This window comes from Loxodonta africana, chromosome 8 (assembly GCF_030014295.1).
Source record: "Loxodonta africana isolate mLoxAfr1 chromosome 8, mLoxAfr1.hap2, whole genome shotgun sequence".
NCBI lineage: Eukaryota > Metazoa > Chordata > Mammalia > Proboscidea > Elephantidae > Loxodonta > Loxodonta africana.
The window spans coordinates 95,599,593-95,610,730 of NC_087349.1; positions in this window are offsets into that span (position 1 = coordinate 95,599,593).

The window sequence follows — 11,138 nt, forward strand, 5'->3', positions numbered from 1 at the left end:
CAATAAGAGTTTGTACAACCACATTGAGTATATTCATACAATGAAATACTACCCAGAGATAAACAGGAACAAGCTACAGACATATGCAATAACATGAATGAATCTCAAAAACATGCTGAGCAAAAGAAGTGAGACACAAGAGGACATACGTGTGATTTTATTTATATTAGGTACTATGAATGGCAAAACTCATCTATAGTGTCAAAAATCAGAAGTGTGGTTGCCTCTAGCAATAATGGGGCAGGGACTGATGCTGGAAATTTTTAGAGGTGACAGGCATACTCTGTATCTTGTTTTGGATGGCATTACATGGGTGTATACAATTGTTAAAATTTACCAAACTGTACAGTTAGGATCTGTGTGTTTCACTGTATGTAAATTATACTTCAATTTAAATAAAATAAAAAGAATAAAACAGTGAGTTAATTTCGAAATAACGATGACACACACACACAAAAAAATTCCCAGAGCCTAAGAACATGTGTCTTTAGATGGAAATGGACTATCAAGAAGCAGGAACTATCATTTAAACAAATACTCTTTCAAATATGAAGGGACTCAGAGTGTTTTTCTTTCCCAGAGTCATTATTGAGGAGTTTGTTGAAAATGTGCTCTAAGAAAGTGAGAAAAAAAGAATTATGTAACAAAAAGACATGGTACCTAAAAAATAGTGAATACAACATGGAAAAGTAATAATTTTTTTAAAAGTTCTCAAATTAACAGTTTTACAGAAAGTATAGGTAACAAGTGTTACATATTTGAATATGAGGAGAGAGCTTTAGGAGGGAGGTGTCTGGGAGAAAGGTAGATCCTCAACATACGGAACTTAGAACAATCTAAGATAATTATTGTGAGTTGGAATCGACTCGATGGCACTGGGTTTGTTTTTTTTTTTGGTTTTTAAGATAATTATTGTTAGCCGTGTATGAAAATTTACTAAGGCAACCAATCTGTTCTAGTTTCCTAGAGATGTCATAAAAAATACTGCAAACAGCGTGGCTTGAAAGGACAGAAACTTATTTTCTCTCACAGTTCTGGAGAATAGGAGTCCAAATCTGGGTATCGGTGACCAAATGGATTCCTTTTCAGGGATCTGGGAAAAGAACTGTTCCATGCCTCTCTCCTACTTTCTGGTTTCTGCCAACAATCTTTGACATTCCTTGCTGCTTTTTGGTATATTTTCATATGTTTTCTTCCTCCCCCCTCTGTGATGGACTATATGAAGAAGAATGTGACATCAGGATTGGAGGAAGACTAACAACGTGAAATATGCAGATGACACAACCTTGCTTGCGGAAAGTGAAGAGGACTTGAAGCACTTAGTGATAAAGATCAAAGATCACAGCCTTCTGTACGGATTACATCTCAACATAAAGAAAACAAAAATCCTTACAACTGGACCATAAAGCAACATCATAATAAAAAGAGAAAATATTGAAATTGTTAAGGATTTCTTTTTATTCCGATCCACAATCAATGCCCATGGAAGCAGCAGTCAAGAACTCAAACAACATATTGCATTGGGCAAATCTGCTGCAAAAGACCTCTTTAAAGTGTTAAAAAGCAAAGATGTCCCTTTAAGAACTAAGATGTGCCTGACCCAAGCCAAGGTGTTTTCAGTTGTCTCACATGCATGTGAAAGCTGGACAATGAATAAGGAATACCAAAGAATTGATGCCTTTGGATTATGGAGTCAGAGAAGAATATTGAATATGCCGCGGACTGTCAGAAGAACGAACAAATCTGTCTTGGAAGAAGTACAGCCAGAAGGCTCCTTAGAAACAAAGATGGCGAGACATGTTATTAGAAGGAACAAGTCTCTGTAGAAGGACATCATGCTTAGTGACTAGGGTCAGTGAAAAAGAAGAAGACTCTCAATGAGATGGATTGACACAGTGGCTGCAACAGTGGGCTCAAACACAGCAACAACTGTGAGGATGGTGCAGAACTGGAGAGTGTTTTGTTCTGTTGTGCACGATGTCACTATGAGTCGGAACCAACTTGACAGCACCTACGAACAACAACAACTAGGACCCACCCTACTTGATAATGTCTTCAAAGAAAAGCCATATTTCCCCAAGTAAGTTCATATTCACAGACACAGGAACACAATTTGATCTATAACACAATCTTATAAGATTGTGAGTAATACCTGATAACCAAAACCCATTGCTGTCATGTCCATTTCGACTCATAGAGACTCTATAGGAAAGAGTAGATGGTGGATTCGAACTGCTGACCTTTTAGTTAGCAAACTCTTAGCGTACCAAAATAAATTAAGAGTAGAGACACAGTTGTCAGTTGTAAGGAAGACTAGCAGGGGCGCTGATTGTTTTAAAATACAGATTGAAGATTAAATAAGTGTGGCAATTCTTCATATTGTTTTTTAAATAGCTTTTTCCTTAATTTTAGAAGGATCTGGAATCCCTTATTTACTGGATTAAACGAAATAACTAAAATTCAGCAAACAATTTCACATCAGCTTCCTTCCTGTTTAATTTGTGTAAAAATAAATATACGTTCTTGCCAAAAATATTATGTAAAATATTATCCATTGTTATGAAAATTATTTCTCACCCCATTTTCCTAACCATACATCCTTCCTTATGTGTATATGCAGAGAAAGCTTCCTGGAATCATGCTTTCTAATGCTAATTCTATTTCTCAATGGTGGTGTTTGGGTGACTTTTTTTTTAACTCTCATCTTCATACATTTTTTATAATGCTTTAATATTTGCAGTGAGAATGCATCACCTCAATAAAGACAAGAAAGAAGAATGCTATAATAAAGGAACCTTTACCAAAGCATGAGAGTGTATTAGAGCCTATGGCTACACAGGGCACTCTCATTTCCCAGGGAAAACTCCGAAGCCAATCTGCACAAGTTGGCAAAGCACGGGAGCTGGCTGCTTGTCATCTTTACTGCTATATCCCAAAGGCTGGTGTTTGACCTTGAGGCTGACATTCTTTTCCCCTCATTCTTAATGTCCTCCCTTGGAGGAAATTGTCATGACCACAAAATGCTCCAGCCAGTGTGCTTGTGCAACAAAAATAGCTGCTTAGTCATTTCACTATCAATTACAGTCTAATTAAGAGAGATACAGAAGAAAGACCTGGTGATATATAAAAAACTTCTGAAAAATCAGCCATTGAAAACCATGGCCCACAGTTCTACTCTGACACACATGGGTTTGCCATGTGTCAGAGCTGACTCAAGGGCATCTGGTTTGGTTTTTAAGGGAAATAGAGGTGTAAACTATTTAGTGAAGCACGTATATACAAGGGCATCTTATTTCTATTTTCTTAACAGGGATAAGATAAGAATAAAAATAAAGATAAGCCCAGGAAAGGATGAATGAGGTGCAAACAGGGAGGGAAAATGATGTCACAAGCATGATACGCTCACACATTCAAAGTATGCACTCCTTTACTCAATTATTCAGCCGTTATTTACTGAGAACCTGGCGCAATGCCTAGTGCTGAGTTCACAGAGCAAACAAGGTATCCCCATTTCTTGCCCTCTTGGTGTCTACAATTCAGTGGGAAAGGAAAAAAATAATCAAGTAAATAACTTCAAATTGTGGTCAGTGCTTTAATGGAAACAAAAAGTGGTTATAATAAGAAATAATAGGTGGTCAGGGAAGGTCTCCCTGGTAAGAGGCAATCATCAAAGATGAGCACTATAGAATGAGAAGGAAATAGGGTGGAATGGAGGGTTTTCCCTACAAAAAGTGCGAAGATCTGATGGTTGGAAGGGGTTTGGAGAATTCAAGGACCAGAGGGCCAGCATGGTTGGACAGTTGTTAAGATGGGAGGGCGTGACCCAGCAAATGGCTTAAGACAACCCAGACCAGGGCAATACTGAGTCAAGTTGTGAACTGCACTGTCTTCAGAGGCAAACCTCAGTTTATATCTTCAATGCTATCTTAGATGAGATGTTCTCATAGGTTGCTTTAGTAGGCTGAATGGCAGTCCCCAGAAAGATACACCCGCCTGGAACCTCCGAATGGAACTTACTTGTGAAAAGGGACTCTGCAGATGTAATTAGAGATCTTAAAATGAGATCATCCTGGATTAGGGTGGGCTGTAAATCCAATGATAACTATCCTTAGAAGAGAAGTGAAAAGGGAGGCAGAGACTGGAGTTATGTTGCCACAAGCCAAAGAACACCTAGAGCCAAGAAACAGTCTTCTAGAAGCTGGAAAAGAAAGGAAACATCCTCCTCTAGAGCCTTCAGAGAGAGCCCTACTGACACCTTGATTTCAGACTTCTGGCCACCAAAGCAGTGAAAAAATACATTTCTGTTGTGTTAAGTTACCACAGGAAACCAGTAAAGTTGCCAATGCTTCCATCTATTTTTCTTTCTCAAATTCTTTCCCTTTCTCAGAGCCTGGAAGAAGTTACCCTAGCAACAAGTGATAAGATGGAGAGAGAAGGACGACAAGAGGTTTAGCTAAATACTCTGATCACAGGTATACTCGCATTGTTCAATGTACTCAGCCCAAGACCACCAAGTTCTTGTTCATAAAACCCTCTTTCCCTGTGTATCTCAGAAAGATATGATGTTCTCCGGTGCTTGCAGATGATTGCTTTTTTAAAGACTTCACCTTTTTAATGCTCTAGGATCCTGGTATTCTCTTAGGGGCATCATTTAAACGATTACATTAAATCCCTCAAGGAAATTGTTTTGCTTCTGCAGCTGTTTGATTTGGTTTTATCCATCTTTCCATAGGGTGCAGGATTCTGTCCATCTTTGACATTGCAATATCTAGGCCAGACTCACCTCAGGAAGAAGAATTTCAGCTTCAGGATCTTACGACACTATAATTCTCTGTAGTGGCATCTACCTCTCCAAAGGAGTAAATTCACTTTTAATGCAGCCATGCACTTCTCTCCTTGAAATCCTCTTGCTTCTGCTCACTGGCTTGTAAGAACTCCATGCTCATTAGGGAATCCATCAGCCTAAGAGTGTTACCTTCCATAGAGATATGAAAGGGCTCCTCAAGGTATATCACAGCTCTTCAGAGAGGTTGCAAGTCACTCAAGGGCAGGTCCTGCTTTCCTCAGAATGCAGCTAAAAATTAAGAGGGTAGGAAGCTCCTCTTCTGGTAGCAGTAGAAGTGGGCTTAGTCTGACCAGTGGGATTCTGTCTGCCTGCCTAGAAGAAAGAGTGTCTCACCCAGAATGGGGGTATCACAGAGCGGAGAGCTAAGTGAGTGAATGAGAACAGTAAAGCACGTAAGGAAAGGGCCAGTCATCAGAAGTTGGGCCTTGAGGTATGATGCCAGAACTCCAGAGAGGAGGGGATGAGAGCAAGAGAAACTAAGTGCATAAAGGCACAAAGTGTCCCACAGATAGAGCACAGAGGGAGACTGTTGTCCACAGCTGAGTCCTTGGTTCCGATCTCCGTGTCATGGTAGATGCCAGCCAGATGCTAGGTGCCAGAACGAAGACTGAGAGAAGCCTAAAGTCTTCATGTCCTTTCTGCATGGGCTATGGGAATGTGTGTCAAATGACAGTGGCTTGTCATCTACCTTCTCTGCATGTTAAACCTTGACCAGATCAAATGTTAGAGCCTTAAATAGACTTCAACCTTTAAGACAATACTGTATAGTAAAATGTAAATTCACCTAATTGTTTTCAGAGATGTTTGCACCAGTCTATAGCTAACATAGAGAACATCAATCAAAACCCCATAAGAGAGAGCATTCTCAAATTGCTTACCCTTCTTCCACTATTTCAGAAGCTTCCAAACATGTCTGCTCATCAGAATTCCTAGAGGAACGTCTTAAACTATAGATGCCCATCATGTCTTTACCTAGTATTTAGGAATAGGACCTATAAATATAACATTTTGGACAAATACGTGCAAGGTATTCTGGTGTAGTAGTCTCTGGGTAGTGCAAATGGTTAATATGCTCTGCTACTAACAAAAAAGTGGAAGTTTGAGTCCATCCAGAGGTACCTTGGAAGAAAAGCCTGGAGATCTACTTCTGAAAAACCATCCATTAAAAACCCTATGGAGGAGGCGGAGCCAAGATGGCGGACTAGGCAGACGCTACCTCGGATCCCTCTTACAACAAAGACACGGAAAAACAAGTGAATCGATCACATACATAACAATCTACGAACCCTGAACAACAAACACAGATTTAGAGACGGAGAACGAACTAATACGAGGAAGCAGCAATTGTTTTCAGAGCCTGGAGCCAGCGTACCAGTCAGGTAAGGCACAAGCACAGAGAGCTGCTCCACCCCCCTGAACTAACCCCGGGAGGGGGACCAGCCGGTTCCGCGGGCGGCGTGGGACACAGCCGGTAGGAGAAGTCCCCGGGAGGCAGTGACTGGTCTTGGAACGGGGAGAGCAGCGTCCCAGCCAGGGAACCATCCCGCCGGGATTTGGACTGGACGCAGGTGGCTTCGTTAACATCCGAATAGCCTGAGCTAGAGGGAGAACTCTGATAGGGATCTGACTGCATTTTTTTTTAGCCGACTACTTGGAAAATCTAGTTTCCCAGTGATGGCTCGGAGACAACAATCCATATCAAACCACTGAAAGAAGCAGACCATGACAGCTTCTCCAACCCCCCAAACAAAAGAATCAAATCTTTCCCAAATGAAGATACAATCCTGGAATTATCAGATACAGAATATAAAAAACTAATTTACAGAATGCTTAAAGATATCACAAATGAAATTAGGATAACTGCAGAAAAAGCCAAGGAACACACCAATAAAACTGTTGAAGAACTCAAAAAGATTATTCAAGAACATAGTGGAAAAATTAATAAGTTGCAAGAATCCATAGAGAGACAGCATGTAGAAATCCAAAAGATTAACAATAAAATTACAGAATTTGACAACGCAATAGAAAGTCAGAGGAGCAGACTCGAGCAATTAAAATGCAGACTGGGACATCTGGAGGACCAGGGAATCAACACCAACATAGCTGAAAAAAAATCAGATAAAAGAATTAAAAAAAATGAAGAAACCCTAAGAATCATGTGGGACTCTATCAAGAAGGATAACCTGAGAGTGATTGGAGTCCCAGAACAGGGAGGGGGGACAGAAAACACAGAGAAAATAGTTGAAGAACTCCTGACACAAAACTTCCCTGACATCATGAAAGACAAAAGGATATCTATCCAAGATGCTCATCGAACCCCATTTAAGATTGATCCAAAAAGAAAAACACCAAGACATATTATCATCAAACTCACCAAAACCAAAGATAAACAGAAAATTTTAAAAGCATCCAGGGAGAAAAGAAAGGTTTCCTTCAAGGGAGAATCAATAAGAATAAGTTCAGACTACTCAGCAGAAACCATGCAGGCAAGAAGGGAATGGGACAACATATACAGAACACTGAAGGAGAAAAACTGCCAACCAAGGATCATATATCCAGCAAAACTCTCTCTGAAATACGAAGGTGAAATTAAGATATTTACAGATAAACACAAGTTTAGAGAATTTGCAAAAACCAAACCAAAGCTACAAGAAATACTAAAGGATATTGTTTGGTCAGAGAACCAATAATATCAGATATCAGCACAACACAAGGTCACAAAACAGAACGTCCTGATATCAACTCAAATAGGGAAATCACAAAAACAAACAAATTAAGATTAATTAAAAAAAAAATACACATAACAGGGAATCATGGAAGTCAATAGGTAAAAGATCACATAATAAAATAAATAAATAAATAAATAAAAAAGAGGGACTAAATAAAGGAGGCATTGAACTGCCAGATCGAGAGTGATACAAGGCGATATAGAACAATACAAGTTAGGTTTTTACTTAGAAAAATAGGGGTAAATAATAAGGTAACCACAAAAAGGTATAACAACTCTATAACTCAAGATAAAAGCCAAGAAAAACGTAACGACTCAACTAACATAAAGTCAAACACTATGAAAATGAGGATCTCACAATTTACTAAGAAAAACGCCTCAGCACAAAAAAGTATGTGGAAAAATGAAATTGTCAACAACACACATAAAAAGGCATCAAAATGACAACACTAAAAACTTATTTATCTATAATTACGCTGAATGTAAATGGACTAAATGCACCAATAAAGAGACAGAGAGTCACAGACTGGATAAAGAAACACGATCCATCTATATGCTGCCTACAAGAGACACACCTTAGACTTAGAGACACAAACAAACTAAAACTCAAAGGATGGAAAAAAGTGTATCAAGCAAACAATAAGCAAAAAAGAAGAGGAGTAGCAATATTAATTTCTGACAAAACAGACTTTGAATTAAATCCACCACAAAGGATAAAGAAGGACACTATATAATGATAAAAGGGACAATTGATCAGGAAGACATAACCATATTAAATATTTATGCACCCAATGACAGGGCTGCAACATACATAAATCAAATTTTAACAGAATTGAAAAGTGAGATAGATACCTCCACAATTATAGTAGGCGACTTCAACACACCACTTTCTGAGAAGGACAGGACATCCAGTAAGAAGCTCAATAGAGACACGGAAGATCTAATTACAACAATCAACCAACTTGACCTCATTGACTTATACAGAACTCTCCACCCAACTGCTGCAAAATACACTTTTTTTTCTAGTGCACATGGAACATTCTCTAGAATAGACCACATATTAGGTCATAAAACAAACCTTTGCAGAGTCCAAAACATCGAAATATTACAAAGCATCTTCTCAGACCACAAGGCAATAAAACTAGAGATCAATAACAGAAAAACTAGGGAAAAGAAATCAAATACTTGGAAAATAAACAATACCCTCCTGAAAAAAGACTGGGGTATAGAAGACATCAAGGAGGGAATAAGGAAATTCTTAGAAAGCAACGAGAATGAAAATACTTCCTATCAAAACCTCTGGGACACAGCAAAAGCAGTGCTCAGAGGCCAATTTATATCGAAAAATGCACACATACAAAAAGAAGAAAGAGCCAAAATCAGAGAACTGTCCCTACAACTTGAACAAATAGAAACTGAGCAACAAAAGAATCCATCAGGCACCAGAAGAAAACAAATAATAAAAATTAGAGCTGAACTAAATGAATTAGAGAACAGAAAAACAATTGAAAGAATTAACAAAGCCAAAAGCTGGTTCTTTGAAAAAATTAACAAAATTGATAAACCATTGGCTAGACTGACTAAAGAAATACAGGAAAGGAAACAAATAACCCGAATAAGAAATGAGAAGGACCACATCACAACAGAACCAACTGAAATTAAAAGAATCATTTCAGATTATTATGAAAAATTGTACTCTAACAAATTTGAAAACCTAGAAGAAATGGATGAATTCTTGGAAAAACACTACCTACCTAAACTAACACATTCAGAAGTAGAACAACTAAATAGACCCATAACAAAAAAAGAGATTGATAAGGTAATCAAAAAACTCCCAACAAAAAAAAAGCCCTGGCCCGGACGGCTTCACTGCAGAGTTCTACCAAACTTTCAGAGAAGAGTTAACACCACTACTTCTGAAGGTATTCCAAAGCATAGAAAATGACGGAATACTACCCAACTCATTCTATGAAGCCACCATCTCCCTGATACCAAAACCAGGTAAAGACACTACAAAAAAAGAAAATTATAGACCTATATCCCTCATGAACATAGATGCAAAAATCCTCAACAAAATTCTAGCCAATAGAATCCAACAACACATCAAAAAAATAATTCACCCTGATCAAGTGGGATTTATACCAGGTATGCAAGCCTGGTTTAATATCAGAAAAACCATTAATGTAATCCATCACATAAATAAAACAAAAGACAAAAACCACATGATCTTATCAATTGATGCAGAAAAGGCATTTGACAAAGTCCAACACCCATTTATGATAAAAACTCTTACCAAAATAGGAATTGAAGGAAAATTCCTCAACATAATAAAGGGCATCTATGCAAAGCCAACAGCCAATATCACTCTAAATGGAGAGAACCTGAAAGCATTTCCCTTGAGAACGGGAACCAGACAAGGATGCCCTTTATCACCGCTCTTATTCAACATCGTGCTGGAAGTCCTAGCCAGGGCAATTAGGCTAGACAAAGAAATAAAAGGTATCCAGATTGGCAAGGAAGAAGTAAAGTTATCACTACTTGCAGATGACATGATTATATACACAGAAAACCCTAAGGAATCCTCCAGAAAACTACTGAAACTAATAGAAGAGTTTGGCAGAGTCTCAGGTTATAAAATAAACATACAAAAATCACTTGGATTCCTCTACATCAACAAAAAGAACACTGAAGAGGAAATCACCAAATCAATACCATTCACAGTAGCCCACAAGAAGATAAGATACTTAGGAATAAATCTTACCAAGGATGTAAAAGACCTATACAAAGAAAACTACAAAGCTCTACTACAAGAAATTCAAAAGGACATACTTAAGTGGAAAAATACACCTTGCTCATGGATAGGAAGACTTAACATAGTAAAAATGTCTATTCCACCAAAAGCCACCTATACATTTAACGCAATGTCATATTTTAAGGGGATAGAGAAACAAATCACCAATTTCATATGGAAGGGAAAGAAGCCCCGGATAAGCAAAGCATTACTGAAAAAGAAGAAAGTGGGAGGCCTCACTTTACCTGATTTCAGAACCTATTATACAGCCACATTAGTCAAAACAGCCTGGTACTGGTACAACAACAGGCGCATAGACCAATGGAGCAGAATTGAGAACCCAGACATAGATCCATCCACGTATGAGCAGCTGATATTTGACAAAGGACCAGTGTCAATTAATTGGGGAAAAGACAGCCTTTTTAACAAATGGTGCTGGCATAACTGGATATCCATTTGCAAAAAAACGAAACAGGACCCATACCTTACACCATGCACAAAAACTAACTCCAAGTGGATCAAAGACCTAAACATAAAGACTAAAACGATAAAGATCATGGAAGAAAAAATTGGGACAACCCTAGGAGCCCTAATACAAGGTATAAACAGAATACAAAACATTACCAAAAATGATGAAGAGAAACCTGATAACTGGGAGCTCCTAAAAATCAAACACCTATGCTCATCTAAAGACTTCACCAAAAGAGTAAAAAGACCACCTACAGACTGGGAAAGAATTTTCAGCTATGACATCTCAGACCAGCGCCTGATCT